Source organism: Tubulanus polymorphus, chromosome 11 (genome assembly GCF_964204645.1).
Source record: "Tubulanus polymorphus chromosome 11, tnTubPoly1.2, whole genome shotgun sequence".
Lineage (NCBI taxonomy): Eukaryota > Metazoa > Nemertea > Palaeonemertea > Tubulaniformes > Tubulanidae > Tubulanus > Tubulanus polymorphus.
Genome location: NC_134035.1, coordinates 11,713,244 through 11,728,551, shown reverse-complemented (window position 1 = coordinate 11,728,551; position 15,308 = coordinate 11,713,244).

Genomic DNA, 15,308 nt, shown 5'->3' with positions numbered 1-15,308 from the left:
TTTTATGCTCGGTGCTTTTAATCGCTGGTTATATAATCGTTAATTTATCTTTGATGCGTGTGCTTATCGTTCACTCCTCGCATCGTTAACAGACGCGGTCCTTCTCAGCGCCGTCGGTTGAAGTTACGAATCGTATTTCTGAAGTTCTGTTCGATGTTCAACGTTTAACTCGGATGAAAATAATCTTGTTTAATGTCCCTGTTATAAATAAATAACGCGTAATAAATAATACATCAGGTGTATAGACCGGTGTCGAGTGACGTAAATGAAATGCCGCACGACCATTGGACGGTTTAGATTTTATGTTAACACGAAGCGTGTTCAGACACGACAGCAAAACAATGTCCAGTACCGCGCGAATTGTCTGAGCAATTTAGAGAAACGATTGACTGGACTTGCAGCTTCGGGTCTGAAACGTAGACAAAGCAACTACGTACGTAGCTATTGTTTTTCCCGTAGGCTAATTGCATTTATCGGTGACAATTATCATTCAATGTTTGCGGTTGAGCAATAAGGAATGCGCGAATGTAGCGAACTGTAACCGTAAAAAATTAATACCTTAAATATATTGCGACGAGATAGCGAATAGTAAATACTAAGTTATTGCGAGTATGATATTTCTAAGTTCAAGATAAATTCAAAGAAAAAAATATGTGGGAAGCAAAGAAATATTAGGTAATAAAAACAGCGCAAATCTCATTTTGGTTTGTCACATAAATGTATTGTCGCAAACGTTTTCGGTAGCTACATTTCCCGTTTCGGGCATTCGTTGCGATCATGTTTCTAAGTAGGCCCTAGATTTAAGGGTGAAATGCCTCTGCTCACCCATGCTAGAATTAAGGGCATTTCTGACGGGTATTTCCTATATTCTGACCACCTCGGTCATCGACATCGCCTGATTTCTAAAGCATTGTATTACACTCTTTATACCGCATTATTTTGAATATGAAAAAATAAATAATAATTTATATATCTGCGGGACTTCGTTTTGGTTTTGTGGGTTTCGCTGCAGAGCGCCAATTTTTTCTCTCTACCGAGTTCAAATTATATTAATTGCTTTCCCAGCACGAGCCCATTACGAGAACATGGACATAACGAAGAAAATGAACGTAGACCAGCAAAGTCTGACAACAAGTGGATTATTGCAATTATAGCAATTAATTAAGTTAAAACCGCTGCGAAAATGACCGCTTGAAAGAAGTGACCCTAAATGGCTTATGGTATACTACTGTTTCTCATTCCATAACGGCGTTTGATATAGGTAAAATACCAAACATACTTTATAATTGCTTCATGGTTCGAGAAACCACGCGAACTTTACATATGTCAGAATATAGGTGGTTCAATGGTTGTTTTATAAATTAATATACTTCACTGTAAAAGTATTGTTGGAATGTGTTCAACTATGACTTTATTTGAGTATATTAAATACCACTCCACATTGAAGATTGATCTATTCAAATTTTTTGCGTAATCGGACCTAGGGACCGTTTCCAGATGCTTTAATATATTGTGCAATAATGACAAACCAAAGTCACCAGTCTAGAGTACTGTGAAACGGCCCCTAGCGTGTAACGACTGTCACACAATATTTCCCAGTTCGCCGTGCCTGATTCCCGTCGGCAATAATCGGGCGGTAATCGGGCGGTAGTGACCGAGAGCCAGAGGAGATTTTTAATCAGAGATTGGATATAACCCCGATAGACGAAGGAATTCACGTGAACCCATAGATAAATGTAATTCATTCGAGAATGATATAATGAAAACAGGAATGAACATTGAGATATTTCGTCATTTCTCCCACACATTAGATATTCCAAATCCGACTTTCCCAATTATGTACTTCGATTTAAACAAAAAATTCTGTAAATTTGACCGTTGATCACACATCTATATCTGTACTTCGATATAGTTTCCGATTTCCGATTTCAAAATCAAACCCCCTGTTTCGCTCGCGGCAGGTGTGGTGGGTTTGTAAGGGACATCCAATCAAAAAATTCAAACGAAATTTACAAAGCAAAATAAATAATAGAATCAATCCCTATTTTAAGATTTAGAAAATTCCAAATCAATGAAAAACAGCGTTTTGAAGCTACATAAGAATATATTCACGAACGAAATAAGTATTTTCCTTTTTTTGTGTGAGGTGTTTCTCAATAACGGGACGCTTCGATGCGGTGCCCGCAGAGAAACTATTTTCTCTCATGATCATATATTAAGCGAATGAATGAAACAGTGGTGGGAGGCGGTCGATCTCATCTCGGGAATTAACTGATTAATTTTTCTGCGCAAGTTTCTAAGATTTTCAAGGAAATTGTGCCTTCAGAGTATCGCGGTGATGATAATGTCTTTGATTAGAATTGCGTTTGTCTTTGTTATTTATTAGTCTTCGATTTTCATAGTCCGTTTGCCAATTGTCTAATGAATTGAGGAGATGATACTACCGGTCTGCAATGAAAAGCTTTTCTTGTATACACACCCGTGTCTGGTTTAGATGGGCATTATCTGTGTTACCCGTGGTCGGTTAAATCAATCAAAACATAATTGACTTAGCCCCCGGCTTTATTTCATTTCATTTCATTTCGTTTATTGTAACTTTGTACAAAGTACAGTATACAAATATCGTTCATGTAATACATAATATAATATAGTGGCAATACATACATACATATATATATATATATATATACACATATACACATATATATACATACATACATACATACACATATACACACATACATATACATATATACATATATATACACATATATATACATACATACACATACACATATATATACATATATACATATATATATATATATATATATATATATATATATATATATATATATATATATATATATATATATATATATATATATATATATATATATATATATACATATATATATATATATATATATATATATATATATATATATATATAGTGTAGTATTTAGTAATCTAGTAATTTAGGGGGATACATCATGGAGGTTCAAAGGCTGCTTTCAGAAACTTACATAATTTGACAAGAGTATTTTTTGGGGAATTGAAAAGGGTTATCAGTTTATAATGACTAGGTCTTGTTAAACAGAATTGTGGTAAGCACTGTGATCTTAGAATTGTATATTCTGGACATTCAAATAAAAAGTGATATTCATTTCCAATTACATTTTGGTTGCATTTTAAACAAAATCTCTGGTTTTGAGGTGTATTACTATATCTACCGGTTTCAATCGGTAGTTTGTGATTACTACATCTAAACCGGCACAATGTGCGTCGCAATGAAATAGGGAGGTCATGCAAATATGGTTCGAACTTTAGTTCAGTTTTGATCATAGAATACATTAGTCCTTTTGAGCTGTTACGGCAATCGGCCATCCATTTTTGCGTAAATTGGTCTTGAAGACGCTGTTTGATCAATTCACCAATAAGTTCAGGATTAACTCGCTCGTGATTTACCCAGTAGTTCATTAAACCACACTCTTCTAGGGTGCATTTTATATAACTTAACCACTTGGTTGTTTTTCCATGGAGCAAGTGCATATTAAAAAGCATTTTATACATTTGACCCGATAATGTCGATACATCATTCCATAAAAGCTTTGCCCAGAACTTAACCATTTTACTCTTGATGATTATCGCAAGCGGGGTTCTACCTAATTCACCATAGACCATATAATTTGGGGTAGACCGGTTTAGATGTAGTAAATATTTACAAAAACGCAGGTGGTATTTCTCTAAAATAGCAGTTGATTCGTAACCCCATATTTCACATGCATACGTAAGGATTGGTTCGACCATAGCATCAAAAAGTTCTAAACCTACGTCTGTATCTAAAGAGTACTGTTGGACCTTTTTCAAGACAAAAAATAGAGCTTTATTTGCACTTTCCCCAATTTTCTTTCGACATTTTGCAAATGTACCAGTGTAATTAAATAATATTCCTAAGTAGACAAATTCGTCAACAACTTCGACTTCATGTTGGTGTATAAAAAAAGTTGGTTTTAATCTTGTTTTCCTTTTTTGGAATATTAGTATTTTAGTCTTTGCTGGGTTGATTTTCAATTTCCATAGGTCACAATATTCAGACAAAGAATCAAGTGCTAATTGTAGGCCTTCCATCGAGTCAGATAAAATAAGGGTATCGTCTGCATATAAAAGCACTAAAAGTCTCAACCAGAAATTTACCTCATCATTATTATCAATACATACACTTTGACAGCCTTTACTCAATAGAAAGTTTTCAAGGTCGTTTACATATAGACTAAAAAGTAGTGGGGATAGATTATCTCCCTGCTTGAGACCAATATGACTATGAAAAAACTCGGAATTCCTTCCGTTAGTCGAAACACAACATTTGACGGACTTATACATATTTATTACGATATTGTAAAATTTACCTGTGATTCCGTGGTTATCTAATTTTTTCCAAAGTGCTTTTCTCCAGATTTTATCGAACGCTTTTTCATAATCAATAAATGCACAGTATAATTTGCGATTTTTACCCAAAAACAAGTCAACAACTGATTTCAGTGTAAATATATGGTCAGTAACCCCATGTTTCTTACGGAAGCCGGCTTGTATAAGATTTAACAACTGGTTGCACTCTAGAAATTCAGATAATCGACTGTTAACCAGACTAGTAAATAGTTTGCCTAGACAGCTCGTTAGTGAAATGCCCCGGTAGTTATCTGGGCAATTAGGATCCCCTTTGTTTTTAAAAAGTGGAATTATTGTTGATAGTCCCCAGTCGTGTGGGTAAATTCCTGAGTCCAAGATACGATTAAATAAGGTAGTGAGAACAGGTGATAAATTATTTGCAACTGATTTAAGCATTTCGTTGATTATCTCATCGGGTCCGGGTGACTTGTTATTTTTTAGTTTTTTGATTGCATTTATAACCTCTTCTTCAGTTAGGTCTCTATTAAGGGCATCAAAATTCAACGTTGCAAAATCGAAATCGAAATGTCCCTCTGGGGGTTCAGTATTATCATAGTTGGGTTTTCTATTTAGTGTATGAAAATGGTTCACCAAGTCGTCAAAATTTGCTTCACATTGTGGTGCATTCGCCTTTTTGCGGAAGAACTTCCAGAAACTTTTAGGATCAGACTTCTTTAACATTCTAATTTCGTGATTAGTTCCTGTCGTGCGCGCATTTCGTTCACGATTAACCGATTGTTTATAGTTAGTGTATGCGTTGTTCAGAAATTGTTTAGTTTGTTCATTTTTGGTACTCTTATAGTGCCTTTTGGCACGCCTATATGCCCGGCGCTTTTCTATGACATTACGTGAATGGTGACGTGAGGCTTTATCATTGTTGGTACGTTTACCTAGTAATCTTTCCCCCATTGTATCTAGAGCCGTTCGCTTTAACGTGTCACAGAGACGTTTGTTACAAGTGTTAGGTTCCGCCTGGTTTAATAAATCTTGCTGGATAATATCAATGCCCGTACTATTATGGATTTTATCCATGTAATCAACTATTTTAGTTTTGTTCCAATTTATCTTCCGTGATGTATTAACAGGTTCTACGTTGGTGTCATTTATTATTGTTGATTTGCTAGAAATTTTGATTTCGATAGGGCAATGAACATCTGAAAATATTCGGTCGAAACACAACACTTTAAAATGCACGATTTTTTCAAATAGGGGATAACTCGCTATGCCGTAATCGACCACATGAAAATTATCTGACTTAACGCATGTGTGTTTGCCCACATTTTTATCTTCACCGAGACGACCATTACATATAAATATAGTGTGTGATTTACAAAATTCGACTAATCTGTAACCATAATTGTTGATGCCGTTATCGGAATTGGTTCTTTGTAGCATATCATTTACAGTTAACGAGCGAACAGCTGAAACGTCGTCTTGAAAAATTTCACTAAGGTCTAAATATTCTATATATCTGTCATCAATGGGCGTATAGTCTAAAAGGTTGCGAGTGTGAGCGTTGAAATCGCCACACAATAAGAGGTAATCATTGTCACAGTTATAAAGTGATATTAATTCAGAATCTAAATCGTCGAACAATTCGACTCTTCCGTAGGTACTACTCTCCGGGGGGATATACACGGAACCTAAAAGTAGATCTTTATCTTCATTTAACATTTTTTTATCAAATTTAAGCCAGTGAATTAGTTTACTCGTTTTCTTCTCCATGGTTACATATTTTTTCAGTACCTTTTTTATAAGAATGACAATTCCACCTGACCGTCTCACTGATAGATTTGTTCGGTTGTTCACATATGGGAAAAATCCAAGTTTTTCACTGAAGTCATTCAGCCAAAACTCGTCTGAACTGTCTAGTTTTGTCTCGGTGAGAATTACTATATCGTTACAGAGTAGAAGATCAATAAATTCATCGTATTTACTTTTCGATTTAAGCCCGCAAACATTTAAGTTCAACAGTGATATACTAGGGGTGTTTCCACTTTTCGTATCCACCCAATCCTATTCCGCGTTCATCTCTAGTATTGCCCGTGCATTTTCTAAGGCGGCACTAATGCTATCGGGTCCAGTGTTTTCAGTAATCACGCTGTCGGTCGATGTCGATGCTTTCGCTTTCTTAGGTACTTGTTTCACCCTCTCTCGTCCGCTATTATTTTGCTGCTGTTGTGTAGGGGTTTCTTCCGTGATATCTTCGGATGGGGGTCTCTCGCGTTTTTTGTCGTCTTTTCTTCTAGCTGTTTCTACCTGTCTGCTCGTATTATCTTCTTTGGTGTTATAACGATTAGTATCGGTGTAGTTATTATCGGGCTCTTGGTTGTTGATCAATCGACCGTTGCTAGCCATTTTTAGGTTTTTTCCACCAGGTATCATGTGTAATAGTTTACGGGTGTTAATTTCGTGAAGGCGCTCTATATGAGATTTGCTGCTTCTGAGCCATACATCTACGAATTTCCTGTTGTTTTTCAGTTTACGCTTAGCTCGCAGTATTTCGATTTTAATGTTTTTGTTCTCGAATGCTAACTTGACGAGTGGTGGTTCCTTGGTTGTTCGTTGTCTGAGTCTAATACACTTTACAATTTTAGGGGCAGGTTCTGCAAGCAGGGAGAGCATTTCGGTACATACATTGTTCAAGTTCTCGTTTTCTTCCATTCTGAGTCCAGAAATAATCACACAGTTGTCGGGGTCGTCTAGAGGATCTCGCTTTATTTTGGAATTCACTTCTATTTGCAATTCCATGCATAAATTTTCCATTTTTTTCATGTCGGATTTTGATGCTGCTAACTCACTTTTGCATTTTGCTATCGTGGTATTGGCTTTTTTAAGTTTCGCGGTGAGGGCGGCATTTTCTTCAGCTATATCATCTAGTTTTGCGCTGGTGAACTCAGAGGAAGTTTTAAGATCCGAAATATCAGTACGGTGTGTGCCGACTTCACTGGTCAGCTCCGTGATTTTGGTACTGTGCTCATCAGTTCTATCGATCAGAATATTGAGTTTTGTTTCGAACACAGTTTGTTTCGACTCGACATTTTCTATAGATTTTTGTAACTTGTCGAATGCATTGCGGACGAACTGCTCGAAGTCGTTACTCATGGTTGCACACGTAAAATGTGAATCGATCCTGATATGGAGTATATAGAAGTCCGTCCTATCAATATGGAGGTTTCTGTATTGTACTGTCCTGTACTGTGGACAAAATGGCGGTGGTAAATCTACTGTACATAACCGAATAATTTTTCAAGTTCCACAAATCACACTGTAGATTGGGGGTTTTACTCACAGTTTACACAACTCGACAGGAAAACATCTCACACATCTTCAGTACATTTTTCATTGCGAAATTATTCCGAAAAACTATCCAATTTTGATGTCTTTACGGAGAACATAATTATGTTGATACCAGTCTATAAAACTGTATGGCCCCTTTACTAATTGCAGAAAGTCGCCCAGAAGAGAGTACACCAGAAATAGAGAGATTCAATATCTTTATACCGGGAGATATATCATTTTGAAAAGTTTTTAGAGAGGTTGTTAATTCGTCTTATGTGTACATCGTCATGCTGAAACCTATTCTAATTAATAATTCGTGGCAAATTCGCCATGAAAGAAATGAGCTTCTAAATCCGCGTTTCTCCCGTTCAATTGAAATAGAAGCAAATCTTATCGTCAAATTCTTCTCTTCTTTAAGAATGAATTGTGATTTTTAAGCGATCGTTGATAAATATTACCTCAGAGATTACGAATTTACAATCAATAGATCACAGAGATAAGAAATCCAATCACAATTGGAAACGATAAAAGAAATGTTTTTACTTACATATTATTGCCAGTGGCGATTAATCAGCAAATTTTCCGCGATCGCAATCGAAGCGTAAGCGTAACGTAATAAAGTTCGTTTTATGAAGTTCCTTCCCTTTTGTGTATCGAGTTTTCTTGCACGCGAGAATAATTTATTTGGCAATAGGCAAAATTACTTAGTTGATAGTTATTTCCGATCCTTCCGATGACGTATGCGACCCGGCGCGCGCAAGATTTTGGCCAATTCAATTAATATTGTTATTCTTGCCGACTGAGAACATCTATGAAAACTGATTCGTATTCAAGTTCAAATACTGGAACTAGGTCTATAGGTCTTCGTGAGAATGTTATAACATCGGGAACAACTACTAATTACGATCAGATTCAAAATTGAAAAAAATAGAACAGAGTCTCTGGCTGTCGAATGGTTTCATTCTTTGGAAAAATCGATAAATCCTGTTCGAAATTAAAGGCAGACGAACAAAACAACCGGTTATTCTTGAAATAATTAAATTCATTGATCAGGAAATTGATTGAAAGAACCTAGAAAATGGGCACGTCTGGAAAAAGAGCTTATAACAATATAAAACGTCTCAGACGAAATAAAAGTATTTGTAGTTTGTAGTTTCGTTCATGTCCAATCGGCGCACGCGTCACACCGCGCGCGCGTGACTTCTTTTTTCTAATAGAATCATCATTGCGAAATGTAGTTGGGGATATGAGGGTCTTGCCGAGAAAAAAATCTAGAAAAGGCGGTTTAACATCTATGTTTCATGAAGGTCACTCGGCTAAATATGCTACGGCGAAGATAATTCCAGAGGCATATACGTAGCCTATCATAAAATTCCGTTTTCATTGAATATGCAATTTGCCCCTGAGACTTAACATGCCACATGCGAAATTGTCTGTTCGTTCAAGTAATAAAAACCTGATCCGATTACTTAACCTTAAGTCGACGCCGATAAAATCATATTTCTAAAGTCGTTGACCGCGTAAATGCACCGCGTTTTTAAAAGCAATAAAAATAATTCTTTGTTTACGTCGATAAAATGTTATCCCAGTCGAAGAGGATTTCGATGAATCATCGTTATATTCGATCTTATTTTGCTATTATCGGGGTCAGCAGTTGGTGCGTGACGCGATACGTTTCTGAAGAAGGCTCGTGTAAATCTTCGAGACAAAGTACCAGTCCCCATTCATTCCTTTTCTATAAGCCTATAAGCGCATTATTTAGATCGCACCGGGTCAATTTCCAAACGATTTGAATTCAGCATTAGACCTGCTATTATCAGTCGGTGTCATTTTGGTTCTGACGAAGGGCGAATATCGATAAATATTATTCGAAGCTCACAGCCTTAAAACCGATCCCATGACATACGTCGATTTGTGTTACAAGTTTTACACCTTAAACACGTGAATAGATGTCAATTTTAAAAAGTTGTTATTTTACTGTTCCTTCAGAGACGTACTAACAAATACCTCTTTCATCGAATCAGGCACAGATAGTACCGGCATTGTGCATTTTTTCACAAGAGACCTAAAACATAAACGCAGTTCGTAATATCGTTTGATTTTTGTTTGGCTCGTCATGTCGGAACAATGAGAGGAACCTCCGGAATTCTCAGATGATCTGCTGCAAGCGTCAACCGGAATACGAAAACATTGTCATCTCATCTCATAACATTGTTGGCTTAAAAGTTCACCGTTATCCCCATCCATAACCTACAATACCCGGTGGATCATTTTCACTGATGGAAATGGCGTGTTACCAAATCTAACATTTCCTCTGCTTTACTTCAATTTCTTCTATTCCTTTCGAAATTTGAATGTTTCTAATTAAGACGCATTGTCCGCGCAAGGAGCTAAAAGCAACCTCGAAAATCTTTTATCGAAATCAATTTTTCCCCGTAAAACTATCCATATCTTTATCAGCAAAGAAGTCAAAATCATCCCGATCTATTGAGCAATCGCGATGAAATACTTGGGTAATAAGAATTCGACAATCAACTGTGGCAATCGAGATGTTTAATGCATTTACAATGTCTAACACCAAAAACCTTAGTAATTCAAACGATGTATTGGTCGATTAGTTATAATAATATCTCGTTTGATTGGTAGACCTGATTAAGTCAAATTTTGACTTTCAAGGAAACTACGGCCATCTTTCATTAGGTACCAAAAAGCACACGGGCCGCGCCAACCCGTAACAAAGTTGAAAAGGGGTTTTAAGCCAGAGGCCAAACAGGTAACAGAACTATAGGTATCGTAGAGAACAATGCGGATCAAAGAGGAAAATATGTTCCTTTAGCTACTGCGGCGCACGTTATCAGTCATTGGTTGCCATATGAGCTAAAACACCGTAACGCTCAAGGTCACAAAACCCTGATTATTTAACTGTTTTGAATGTTAACAATTGTTTTCACGGTATCAATTTCGTACAGAATCTGAGCGAATTCTGTGAATTGATTTTTTAATATACTCGTCTAATAGCGTCAATTCCAACAAATGAATAAACAGCCTTTCATCAATAAGACTTAACTGATATCTGTGGGCATCAGATTTTAACCCACATTCGTGAGGAGACAACACAGTGAGACATGAATGAAATGATTAATTCTACCGAGACACAGATTGTTGCGAGACCTTACAACAGTTACATCGTTATGTTTTCGGTTGCGACCAAGTCTGGGAGCTACCGCGCCGTGTCATTGGTCATTCTGCTTATCTTGTTCACGTTAGGAGCTTTCGGAAATTCGGCAATATTCCTGATAATGACAAGCTGCAGATTTCGCAATCTATCTTACGCTAGCTATCTTATCGTTTTGTCCGTCAGTGATTTAACATTTTGCATCAATTTTACACTGATGCCCGTTCTGCAGTTCGTTTTATTGCACGTAGAAACTGGGCCAATACTGATGATGAATTCACTGATCTGTTGTCAAATATATGAATCCCTGATGAATTCTATGGCTGCTTGCAGTTCCTGGTTAATAGTAGCTATATCTCTAGAACGCGCGGCAGTTGTGCTCTTCCCGTTCACATCTCGTTTGATATGTACACCGAGATTCGCTCGATGTGTCGTTGTTATCATTTTCACGATAAACGCATTGTTTATAGGTATTCACCCCGTAGTAATTATGGACTTTTCCGACCATTTTTTCGGATGTTTCTACTACAGATTTTCCGATCAGTTCTTACTTTTTGCTATATTGGTTGGCCACGCTTTTCTTCTGCCTCTAACTTTGATTATTACATCAAATTCTGTAATAATATTTCGCTTATTCATGGGTTCAAAAATGGTTTCGTCCGATAAGAAAACTATGAAATCAAAACGTACAACGATAATGCTTGTAACAGTTTCACTCGCATTTGCTATTTTCACAATGCCAAACTCATTTACTGTATTCCTGCCTATCTCTACACGACTCAGAGGATTTCTATACGAAGTATTCACTAAGTTCCAATTATGTAACTATGTCGCAAATTTCTACATATATCTTTTACTGGGACGAGAAATTCGTGAATATTTCTGTACGAAAATTCACTGTAGAAATTTAGTCAAATAACCATTTATTTCGAAAAGATTAGCTTTAACTTAGAACTCCCAACAAATTATAATCCGTTGATGATTAGTGAATAGTGTTACCACAGCTGACTGGTCACCACTGTCCAAAATTAACTACACTGACCGGAAAAACTTATTTTCAGTTATTAGAACGGCACAAGGCTGGTAGGTAAGAGGCCCAGGTTCTAATGCCGGTGGGGGTGAGAGATAATGCTCAGCTAGCTAGGGTAAATGAGCCTGGCGTTAGGGTTAAAGTTGACTAGGGTTAGGCCTTTTTCGATTGTTTAGACCACGGATCCGCCTCCCAGAATTCTGCAAAAATCATCCAATTATAAGAAATATTCCGCAATGATCCGCTATGTTCGATTTTGCCTACTGGGTTACGGCGCTTCAATTTCTACGAAAAAACCTGTGGCAAATAAATGCTACATTGTTTTTGGGCCAGTCAGAGGGTTGCTATTTTAACCCTCGGGTCTGAGGTGTCTATTCTCCAATGATGGGGGTAGGACTACCGTTAATTGGACGAAAATTGAAGTTACTTGGCACACGTACCAGGCATATGTACCACATGACATAACTGTAATTGTTGAGGGTGACAGAAATGCAATAGTTGGACCTGTAATCTGCCGAAAAGGAAATAACAACTTCAGGTTTTTAATCTTAACGTCAAACTATACGGAAACGACCTTTATCGTTGGCTGATAACTATGATACTACAGGAAAATGTTAGCTAAGAATCTGTTCATGGGCCATTTATTCCTCAAACTGGGTCCTATGCCATACATACACGTCTACCACAAGCCATTACCTTTCCAATTCGAACATATTAGCATGAATTTTAGGTTTAATGTTTTTGGATAAATGGAGCATACGATATTCGATTTTACGCTTGACTTTCTGTAATTGCTTATTATAACTGGTCAATGATTTACTGATTGCAGAAATTCTACACCATTTGGAATTGATGGCGATCCGAATGGTCGTAGTGCGAATTCTGTAAGATTTCTGAAAATTCATTTTTGAAATTTTTATCAGTTAGACTCAATTCTAACTAACGAATAAATAAACAATAATAGCCTTTCACAGATTATTGATATCTGTGTCGATTTAATTCGCATAGAATTATATCCCGCACATGTAAGGAGACATGAATGAAATGATGAATTCTACTAAGACACAGATTGTTGCGAGACCTTACAGCAGTTACACCGTTCTCTTTTCTGTTGCGACCACGCCTGGAAGCTACCACGCCGTGTCATTGGTCATTCTGCTTATCTTGTTCACGTTAGGAGCTTTCGGAAATTCGGCAATATTCCTGATAATGACAAGCTGCAGATTTCGCAATCTATCTTACGCTAGCTATCTTATCGTTTTGTCCGTCAGTGATCTAACATTTTGCATCAATTTTACACTGATGCCCGTTCTGCAGTTCGTTTTATTGCACGTATAAACTGGGCCAATACTGATGATGAATTCACTGATCTGTTGTCAAATATATGAATCCCTGATGAATTCTATGGCTGCTTGCAGTTCCTGGTTAATAGTAGCGATATCTCTAGAACGTGCGGCAGTTGTGCTCGTCCCGTTCACATCTCGTTTGATATGTACACCGAGATTCGCTCGATGTGTCGTTGTTATCATTTTCACGATAAACGCATTGTTTATAGGTATTCACCCCGTAGTAATTATGGACTTTTCCGACCATTTTTTCGGATGTTTCTACTACAAATTTTCCGATCAGTTCTTACTTTTTGCTATATTGGTTGGCCACGCTTTTCTTCTGCCTCTAACTTTGATTATTACATCAAATTCTGTAATAATATTTCATTTATTCATGGGTTCAAAAATGGTTTCGTCCGATAAGAAAACTATGAAATCAAAACGTACAACGATAATGCTTGTAACAGTTTCACTCGCATTCGCCATTTTCACAATGCCAAACTCATTTACTGTATTCCTGCCTATCTCTACACGACTCAGAGGATTTCTATATGAAGTATTCACTAAGTATATATATATATATATATATATATATATATATATATATATATATATATATATATATATATATATATATATATATATATATATATATATATATATATATATATATATATATATATATATATATATATATATATATATATATATTGTGTTAGTAAAAAAAAAAGTAAAATATATTGTGTTAGATTTCTGAGAATTGATTTTCTATTCGCTGTGAACAGTGCATCTCACGAATCAATTGTAGTAAGGACATTGTATCTTTTAGATTGAATTAATTTTTCCAATACGCGAGAAAACACAGTCTGTTCCAGAACATTCTGACACAGTCTATTCGCTGTGCATCTCATGAATCAATTGTAGTAAGGACATTGTATCTTTTAGATTGAATTAATTTTTCCAATATGCGAGAAAACACAGTCTGTTCCAGAACATTCTGACACAGTCAGTACACTCTCAGAAAGTAGGTACCTCAGACAGTCAGTACACTCTCAGACCGTTAGTATACTCTCAGACTGAAGGTGTACTCTCGGACAGTCAGTACACTCTCGGACAGTCAGTACACTCTCAGACAGTTAGTACACTATCAGACAGTCGGTACACTCTCAGACAGTCGGTACACTCTCAATCTTCACGAATCATGAATTTAACTCAAATGAAAATTGGTCGAACGTACATCAGTTACATCGCTCTCATGTCTGTGGTGAACATGTCTGGAATCTATCGCACTGTTTCATTGGTCATTCTGCCTATCGTATTCCTGTTTGGAGCGTTTGGAAATTCAGCTACGTTACTGATAATGTTAAGTCGCAGATTCCGCAGGTTATCTTACGCTAACTATCTTATCATTTTGTCTTTCGGTGACGCCATGTACTGTATCTGTTTAACACTGATGCCTGTTTTACAGTTTTTTCTCTTGCACTTTAAAGATGGTCCTATATTCTTGATAGATTCACTGATCAGTTGTCAAATCTATGAATTTATATTTGCGATTGCAGGCTGCAATAGTTCGTGGTTGATAGTAGCAATATCTCTAGAACGTGCGGCAGTTGTGCTCTTCCCGTTCACATCTCGTTTGATATGTACACCGAGATTCGCTCGATTTTCTATATTCATGATTACTGCGATGAATGTACTTTTTCTTTGTCTAACACCTGCTATGTCGATACATTTTACTGACCAGTTTTTTGGATGTTTCTATAAATTGTTTGACCAAATGATGTATTTTGTGGGATTTGTTGTCCAGACTTATGTGCTGCCTTTATCTGTGATTCTAACATCAAATGCTGTAATAATATTTCAGTTATTCAAAGGTTCGAAAATAGTTTCGTCCGATCAGAAAACTGCAAAATCAAAACGTACAACAATAATGCTCGTAACGGTTTCACTCGCATTTGCAATATTTACACTTCCATCCACTATAATTACATTTCTACCAATCTTACCGGAACAGAGAGAATTTCTTTATTACATATTTGCACCG